Source organism: Cynara cardunculus (genome assembly GCF_001531365.2).
Source record: "Cynara cardunculus var. scolymus isolate 2C chromosome LG 17, CcrdV1, whole genome shotgun sequence".
NCBI lineage: Eukaryota > Viridiplantae > Streptophyta > Magnoliopsida > Asterales > Asteraceae > Cynara > Cynara cardunculus.
This window is the reverse complement of record NC_037544.1, coordinates 19,947,932-19,956,128: the sequence shown is the minus strand read 5'-3', so window position 1 is coordinate 19,956,128 and position 8,197 is coordinate 19,947,932.

Sequence of the window (8,197 nt, the reverse complement as noted above, 5' to 3'; positions counted from 1 at the left end):
AATAATGATTATCCATGTAAAAGATAAACCTTATCTGTTAGCTAGACTATTTGCTAGAAAGTAGCAATAGATAGTTATCTTAGCATTAGCCATCTAGTATAAACAGACGACTAGATCTATTGTAAAAAAGAATATGTGCGTACGTGAGAAAGGTTTTTATTCTTTGTTTTAAGTTTCATTATTTATAAAGTAAAACCTTTGAAGCTCAAAGTCGTTCTTGAATGTTCTTATTTTATCTTTGAGAYTTCATAACTTTCTTCGTAAAATCACTATAATTTGGTTATTTATAACTAGATTATTAGTGTTATTGAGAGATCTGGGATCAACACTGGTCAAGGGGATTCCTGATCTCAACTTTGAAAAAGATCATCTATGCTCAGCCTGTGATATGGAAAAGCTAAAATGGGCCTCTCACCGAACAAAGTTTGAAACCTCCTGCACCAAGCCCTTGGATATGATACATATTGATCTCTATGGGCCCATCTCCACACAAAGCCTCTCAGGAAAGAAGTACATATTAGTACTCGTTGATGAATACTCCAGATACACCTGGGTTGAGTTTCTGAAGAAGAAATCAGATGTTCCTGACCTACTCATCGGGGTGATGAAAAGACTCCAAGTCTTTCTACAACGAAAACTCATTAAAGTTAGAAGCGACAATGGAACTGAATTCAAAAACGACAGAATCGATGAATACCTCATCAATGAAGGAATTACACAAAACTTTTCAGCAGCCAGAACCCCACAACAGAATGGAGTGGTAGAACGAAAAAACAGAACCCTTGTGGAAGCAGCAAGGACCATGCTTGCTTCATCAGAGTTACCCATCACCTTCTGGGCAGAAGCAATTTCAACTGCATGCTTCACCTAGAATCGATCCATCATCAACAAGAGGCACCAGAAGACTCCCTATGAGCTCATCAATCAGAGAAGACCAATTGTCAAATATTTCAATGTCTTTGGGTGAAAATGTTTTGTACTCAATGATAGGGAATATCTCGACATGTTCGACAAGAAAGCTGATGAAGGGATCTTTTCTGGGATACTCTCAAACCGCAAAAGACTACAGAGTCTACACCAAAAGGACAAAGATTGTTATAGAAAGCATCAATGTGTCCTTTGATGACTCCACACTAATGAATTCTAGACACAACAGTTCAGGACTCGAACTTTAAAGAAGAGCATCTGATTCATCACTTGGCAAGCCTAATGAATCAGAATTAGCTCAATTATTTGAAGACATCTTCAAAGAAGAAGTAATCTCTGGACATGCACCTAATGCAAAATCTACTTCCAGAACCAATGAAGAACATGAAGTCTCCAATACTAAAGGTACAACTCTAACTGAAACTCATGTTACTTCACCTTCTACTTCTTATGTGTCTTCAGATCAAGAACAAGAACCAGAGTCTAACTCTGGAGATGATCTCTTCGAGGGGGAGCAAGCAGTTCCATCAGTCGATGAAGAACTGCATCCTCATGCTCCAGAACCCTAGTCAAGCACCAAGTGGATGAAAGACCACCCACATCACCAAATCATTGGTGATCCAACATCTGGTGTAAAGACGAGATCAGCAACAGCCAATGAATGCCTCCTCGCCAACTTTCTTAGCATGATAGAACCAAAGAAAATTTCTGAAGCCCTAAAAGATCCAAACTAGATAGACGCAATGCAAGAAGAACTATTACAGTTTGAGAGAAACAAGGTATGGTCCCTTATGGAAGACGGCCATAGGAACCAAATGGGTCTTCCGAAACAAGAAGGACGAAGATGGCATAGTAATAAGGAACAAGGCCAGGCTTGTTGCAAAGGGCTACTGTCAGGAAGAAAGGATTGACTACGATGAGACATTTGCTCCCGTTGCAAGACTTGAAGCCATCAGGATATTCCTAGCCTATGCAGCTCACAAAAGCTTTAAGGTCTATCAGATGGATGTCAAGTCTGCCTTCCTTAATGGCAAACTTCAAGAAGAAGTTTACATGCAGCAGTCCCCTGGTTTTGAAGATCCAGAACATCAAGAGTATGTCTACTTTCTGGACAAATCCCTCTATGGGCTGAAACAAGCACCCAGGGCCTGGTATGGGCTAATGAAAAGAAAATTTGAAATGAGTATGATGGGAGAACTTAGTTTCTTCCTTGGTCTTCAAATAAAACAAACTTCAGAAGGGATTTTCATCAATCAGTCCAAGTATGTGACTGACCTTCTGTAGAACTACTATATCTCAAATTCATAATCGATGAGAACTCCTATGGCTACAGGAGCCAAGTTATTTGCTGATCCGTCAGGCAAATCTGTGGATGTAACAACCTACAGAGACATGATTGGATCACTCTTGTATCTAACTGCAAGTAGACCAGCTATTATGTTTGCTACATGTCTTTGTGGAAGGTATCAATCTAATCCAAAAGAATCTCATCTCTCTGCAGTCAAGAGGATCTTTAGATACCTTAAGAGAACCCCTTCATTAGGTATCTGGTATCCTAAGAACTCTAGCTTTGATCTAATAGCCTATACAGATGCAGATCATGCAGGGTGCAAGCTTGATAGAAAGAGTATGTCTGGAAGCTGTCAACTCTTGGTGGACAAGCTAGTAAGTTGGAGATCCAGAAAACAGAATTGTGTCTCAACCTCTACAGCAGAAGCTGAATATGTTGCTACTGCTAGCTCTTGTTCACAAGTTCTCTGGATGAAGGCTCAGCTTAAGGACTATGGCTTTCAATATGAAAAGATACCAATCCTCTGTGACTCCAAGAGTGCAATAGCTATCTCTGCAAATCCTATGCAGCATTCCAAGACCAAGCACATCGATGTAAGGTACCACTTTCTGAAAGACAATGTTGAAAAAGGTAATATAGAGATGTACTTTGTTCCTACTGAGATTCAACTTGCTGAGATCTTCACCAAAGCTCTTGATGAGAAAAGATTTTTATTCGTAGTCAACAAGATGGGTATGCTGAATCTCACCACTTAGAGGCAATCATTAGTTTAAAACCAGAGATCTTCAATATATCATGGTTATGCCTATAAGTGATATATAAAATATTAGCCATAAACTCCAAGTACCCTAAACCAGAGCCTCTGGTTATACAGACCAGAGTCGCTGGTCATTTAGAATCACTTAGATTAATTTTTGGCAAAACTTTTCATCGCCTTTGGAAGCAGAGACCTCTGGTCCAAAGCAAATACTTGGTATCTTCTCACCAAGTATTTCCCCTCCAAACCAGAGCCTCTGGATGTATAGACCAGAGCCTCTAGATTCCAGTTCTTTGAGACTAGAGCCACTTTGGTCTCAAACTTGGACTTCCTTGATCATTCATGCACGTAATCATTCATCCTTTGGCACCAGAGACCTATTGTCCAAAGCCAATACTTTGTGAACTTTTTCACTAAGTACTCTTTTTCCAACCAGAGCCTCTAGTTCTAAAGATCACTAAGTACTCTTTTTCCATTCTACCACCACATACATGCACTTACCCAATTTTTTTCCGGATCGCCTTTGCAACCAGAGCCCTCTGGTCTCAAAGGCTCCATCGTTTCATACCATTTTCCATATTCTCCACCATTCCTTCATAACTATTTTTTTCATCATCCTTTACAACCAGAGCCTCTGGTTCTAAAGACCAGAGCCTCTAGATTCATTGTCTTTGCAACCAGAGCCCTCAAGTCTCAAAGACCAACTCCCTCTCATATCTATTCTCATCCCTAACCATATTTCATATCACTTTTTATCATCTTTCACAACCATAGCCTCTGGTTGCATAGACCAGAGCCTCTGGTCATCAAAATGAACCTACCTATTGGTTCAAGGGGAGTTTTAAACCCAATCTCCTCCCCATGCATCATTCTAGGGGAGCTTTTCATTTATAATAAATAATTTTCAATTACATAAGTATGCATTTTCCATCCTAGAGCCTTTGGTTCTACTATCCAGAGCCTCTGGACACCAAAATGCTAGATAAATGATGAATAAATCATGTGTATGCAACCAGAGTCCCTCTGGTCCTACAACATGGGTTGTCCATACTTAACCAGAGCCTCTGGTTTGACTATCCAAGGCTCATTATACATATAACCCAACAATTCAATGATGAACTTATTCATCATGCGCAACCAGAGACCTCTGGTTCCTCATCCCAAAAGGGTATGTTTAACCAGAGACCTCTGGTTCCCCATCCAATGAGTCATGACCAACCAGAGCTCCTCTGGTTCCATGACAAAATAATTTTCATCCAAAACCCATCTTAAATTCAAACTCTTTAAAGATTATACAATATTGCAGCTTTTGTGACTAAAAACTATACTTCATGGGTTTTTAGAAAACCAAAACTTCGTAATTAGTATTAATCTTACAATTAGATGGAATTTTAAATATAAATTGGTTTTGGATTGATATTTCAAGAGATATTATTTGTAATAATTTTTAATTACTCCCAATAATCCAAACGTCACCTTACACAAAAGTCTGCCATAGTTATAGGTTGTTCCCCATAAACCTCTTCGCATTACCCATCCACCCTCTCCATGACGACACGTGTCCTCCCACATTAATGGCACAATATCGTCAAGACGGCCCACGATCCCCACCAAATCACCTTTTTGCCAAACGTCTCCCACTATCATGATTACCATTTTAAATATTAAATTTCATTGCATGTTCGCCTCCTCCACCTATAAATACCCCTCTTCCCAAAACATTTATTCTTTATGCTCCCAAAACCTGCAACTCCCTTAAGACGAACTGAAAAACGCAAAACCTGCAACTTCAAACAGCAATAGCCTCCTCCGCCTCTCACGAATCAAACAACAATCACAACCATGTGCAATCAACTGGCGTTGACAGCCGTGCAATGGTGTTCCTTCCCATAAAACCAAACAACCACGCGATCGACCTTCGAACCAACCTGTTTGAAGACAAGTTTGCCATCATGGTAGATTTCTTCTAGAACTGTGTTCTCCAACCGGTGTTGACATTAACCGACAATGGCGTACCTCTTAAGTATGTCCAACAGTATTGGCAGACCTGCGAGTATATCCCCGACAGCCGTGGAATCATGGGGGATATTGATGCCCCAAACGACATGATCTGTTCTGTCAAGATCTACCGGGCAAAGGTCTCTAAAGTTATTTACATTCCCACACGCCATGAGCTTGGTATTGAACACTACACCGAGCCACCCACGAGCTCCGACATCCTTCACTTCATTCGAATGCTAGGTTACAATCGTGACCTATGCAATGCCTCTGAATTCAATAGGCAATTTCTCCCCCCCCCCCAATGTGGAATATGTTCTTTTCCATATTGAACAGAGTCCTGACCTGCAAACTGGGATCGATGGATCAAGGAAACATCAATACAATGACTATCATGTACGGCCTCTTCTTTAACTTACCGTTGGACTATGCCATCCTCTTCTACAACGAAATCCATGCAGCGGTAATCAAGAAGTGCAAGCTCAAGGCCGTCGGAAAGCCACTGTCGTCCGTGCTCTTCCCACGATTCCTCACTCTCTTCATAAGGGATGCGATGAGGAGACACAAACTACCGGCCGATGAACCATTCACCCCATAGTTCATAATAAATGTTCATCGCCCAACGATCTCCAAGGACGATTACACCACCGAGAGGACAGTCTCTCACACCATGCTCAGCATCATACCAGAGATGTTTGAGATTAGGAAGACCTACGAATGCTCTCTGTTGTCCCATGAACCAAGGGCAGCTACCCCAGAGCACATAGACCCGTCCCCTAACAATAACGAGGGAACACATGAGTCATCTTCATCGGATGATGAAGATGATGATGATGGCACTCCTCGTGCATCCCCCAGCCCTTCACATACAATACCCATCCCCACTACCCAAAAGGAAACTACCACCACTACCCCTTACGATCAAGGCCGAAGGGGTATTGAACAAGGACGACCCAGTCCAATCCCTCACCCAGCCAGCCATCCAGAGACCACTTTTTGGACCTCTGGAGATGATACAGCCGAGGAACCTCACCATCCATCGTCCCCCTCCCAACAGAGGGACGATGAAAAAATAAGAGCCAATTCGCCTCATGGCTCGCCACTACCCTTCACACACCTAGAAGCATGTGCTGCTTCTGGCATTGCTGATCCACAAGATCGTTCAGAGTGATCTTCTGCTCATGCACAACATCCCCCTTCGATACTTGATCTAGAAAAGGGGAAACACATCTACTTCTTTTACCCGGCCTCTGAAGTCGAGGAAAAAGAAGAAGTTGTAGCAACATCAAGAGATAGCTCCTCACTCGAGGGCTATCAAGGACATGATGGCAGTCTTTCACGGCCTATATTTTCATAAGGCCATGAAGGCACCTCTGGAGTTGAGGCTCAACCTGCAGCATCTGTTGCTACAGGGGTAACCAATGTGGTTGATCTGGTCACAAAGGTTGAGTTCCAAGCCTTTGTTGACTCGATCCAGCAGTCCTTGGAAGACCTAAAACTCATCATACAAGGGATTGTTGACAACCCTCCATCCATCGACCTCACCCCCCCTTCGACAGTCCCTTGCAACCCTTGAAAGCCACACCCGAAACAACACAACCCATCTCCAAATGCTCCAACAAACAGTCACCCAACACCACAACACCTCCTCAGCCCTTGCCACCCAACGAAACCAACTCCTCATTCACTCCATCGCCACCCTCACGGCCCAGGCAACTGCGACCGATGAGACTTTAGCCTCAATCACTATCCAAATAAACACCATCTCCCAAACCATAAACACCCTTCCACCCACCATCATATCCCAAATCCCACAACCTACCCCACCCCCACCTTCATCAATTGATGAAACATTAGCCTCTCTTTCAACCCAAATGACCACCATCCAAAACACCCTCTCCACTCTCCCAGCCACCATACTAGCCAACATACCCCAACCTCATCCTCCTCCACCCCCTCTGCAGGCCCATCCTTCGATGAAGCCTTCTCTTCCTTCACTGCAGAGGTGAGAAATCTCATTGCCAACCTTCCCATTCCTCCATCTACATCCACCATCGTGCCCCCACTCGCTTCATCATCGAGCACAGAGTTTGCCACCAGAGCCAATCTCAGGGCTCTGTCAAGGGCACTTATCTCATCATTCAATGAGATAAGTGCAAAGTTTGCTGCCAGGTCGGTTGAGCCTACAAATGCGTTGAAGAAGAGTCTCTTACAATAGCAAGATCGAACGAACTCTCTTCTTTTCTCCATGGAACTATGGCGCAATAGGGATCGAGTGCGCACATTAGCCGATCACATCCGACTATGCAAGAAAAACAGGAGCAGAGCCTCCTGCTCATTAGGCTGCCCCCTCAAAAGGCAAAGACATGAGGATACAGACCCTGATGATCATGGTCTAGGTCCTCATGAGGGGGAGAATCAGGCCACCACTTCACAACCGATGGAACTCGCTGCACCATCACCACCGCCCCAAATACAACAACAACCTCCACCATCAACCCAAGCAAAGGAACCAGAGGCCCAGCCTTCTAAAGATGTACATAATGTACATGTTCCCCTTGCCACTCCCCAAGAACCCATCGAGTAGAGCTCATCGACCGATGAAGAGCCATCCACACCACCAACAAACCTACCCTTCACCCCTTCACCAACTCCAAATCTTCCATTAACCCCCTCACCAACACCACACACCACAGAACCCTTCGCCACTCTACCCATACAACCTCAACCCACAATCACCCAACCTTCATTACCACAACAACCTCCAACTCAACCTGATGAACTAGAAACCACCCAAACACAACCTCTTGAACCACAAATCACCCCACCTGAGCCCAATGAACCAGAGCCAACCCAAACCCTTCCATCACCAACCCCCTCTCAACCATTAGCCCAAACACAACCCACAGCCCCACAAACCCAGGTGCAAGAGGATGTTCCTTTGTCTTCAAGGCACCCTCCTCAAGGGGTAGTTGAAGAAATAATTTCAAACATGGAGTCACTCAGGAGAAGTCCATAGGTGCCACCGAGGGAGCCAGTCATGATGGAGAACATCCATCAATACCTGTACCATGATCGCGATGAAGGGTTGACACTCAATCCTCCAATTCTCTTACCAGAATCCATGAACCTCCTATACCATAGGTTTGTTAGACAGACCACCCAACCACCAAGGGATGTCTTCTCAAACGATGGAATAAGGTTGGTCATCGACATCAAAATGA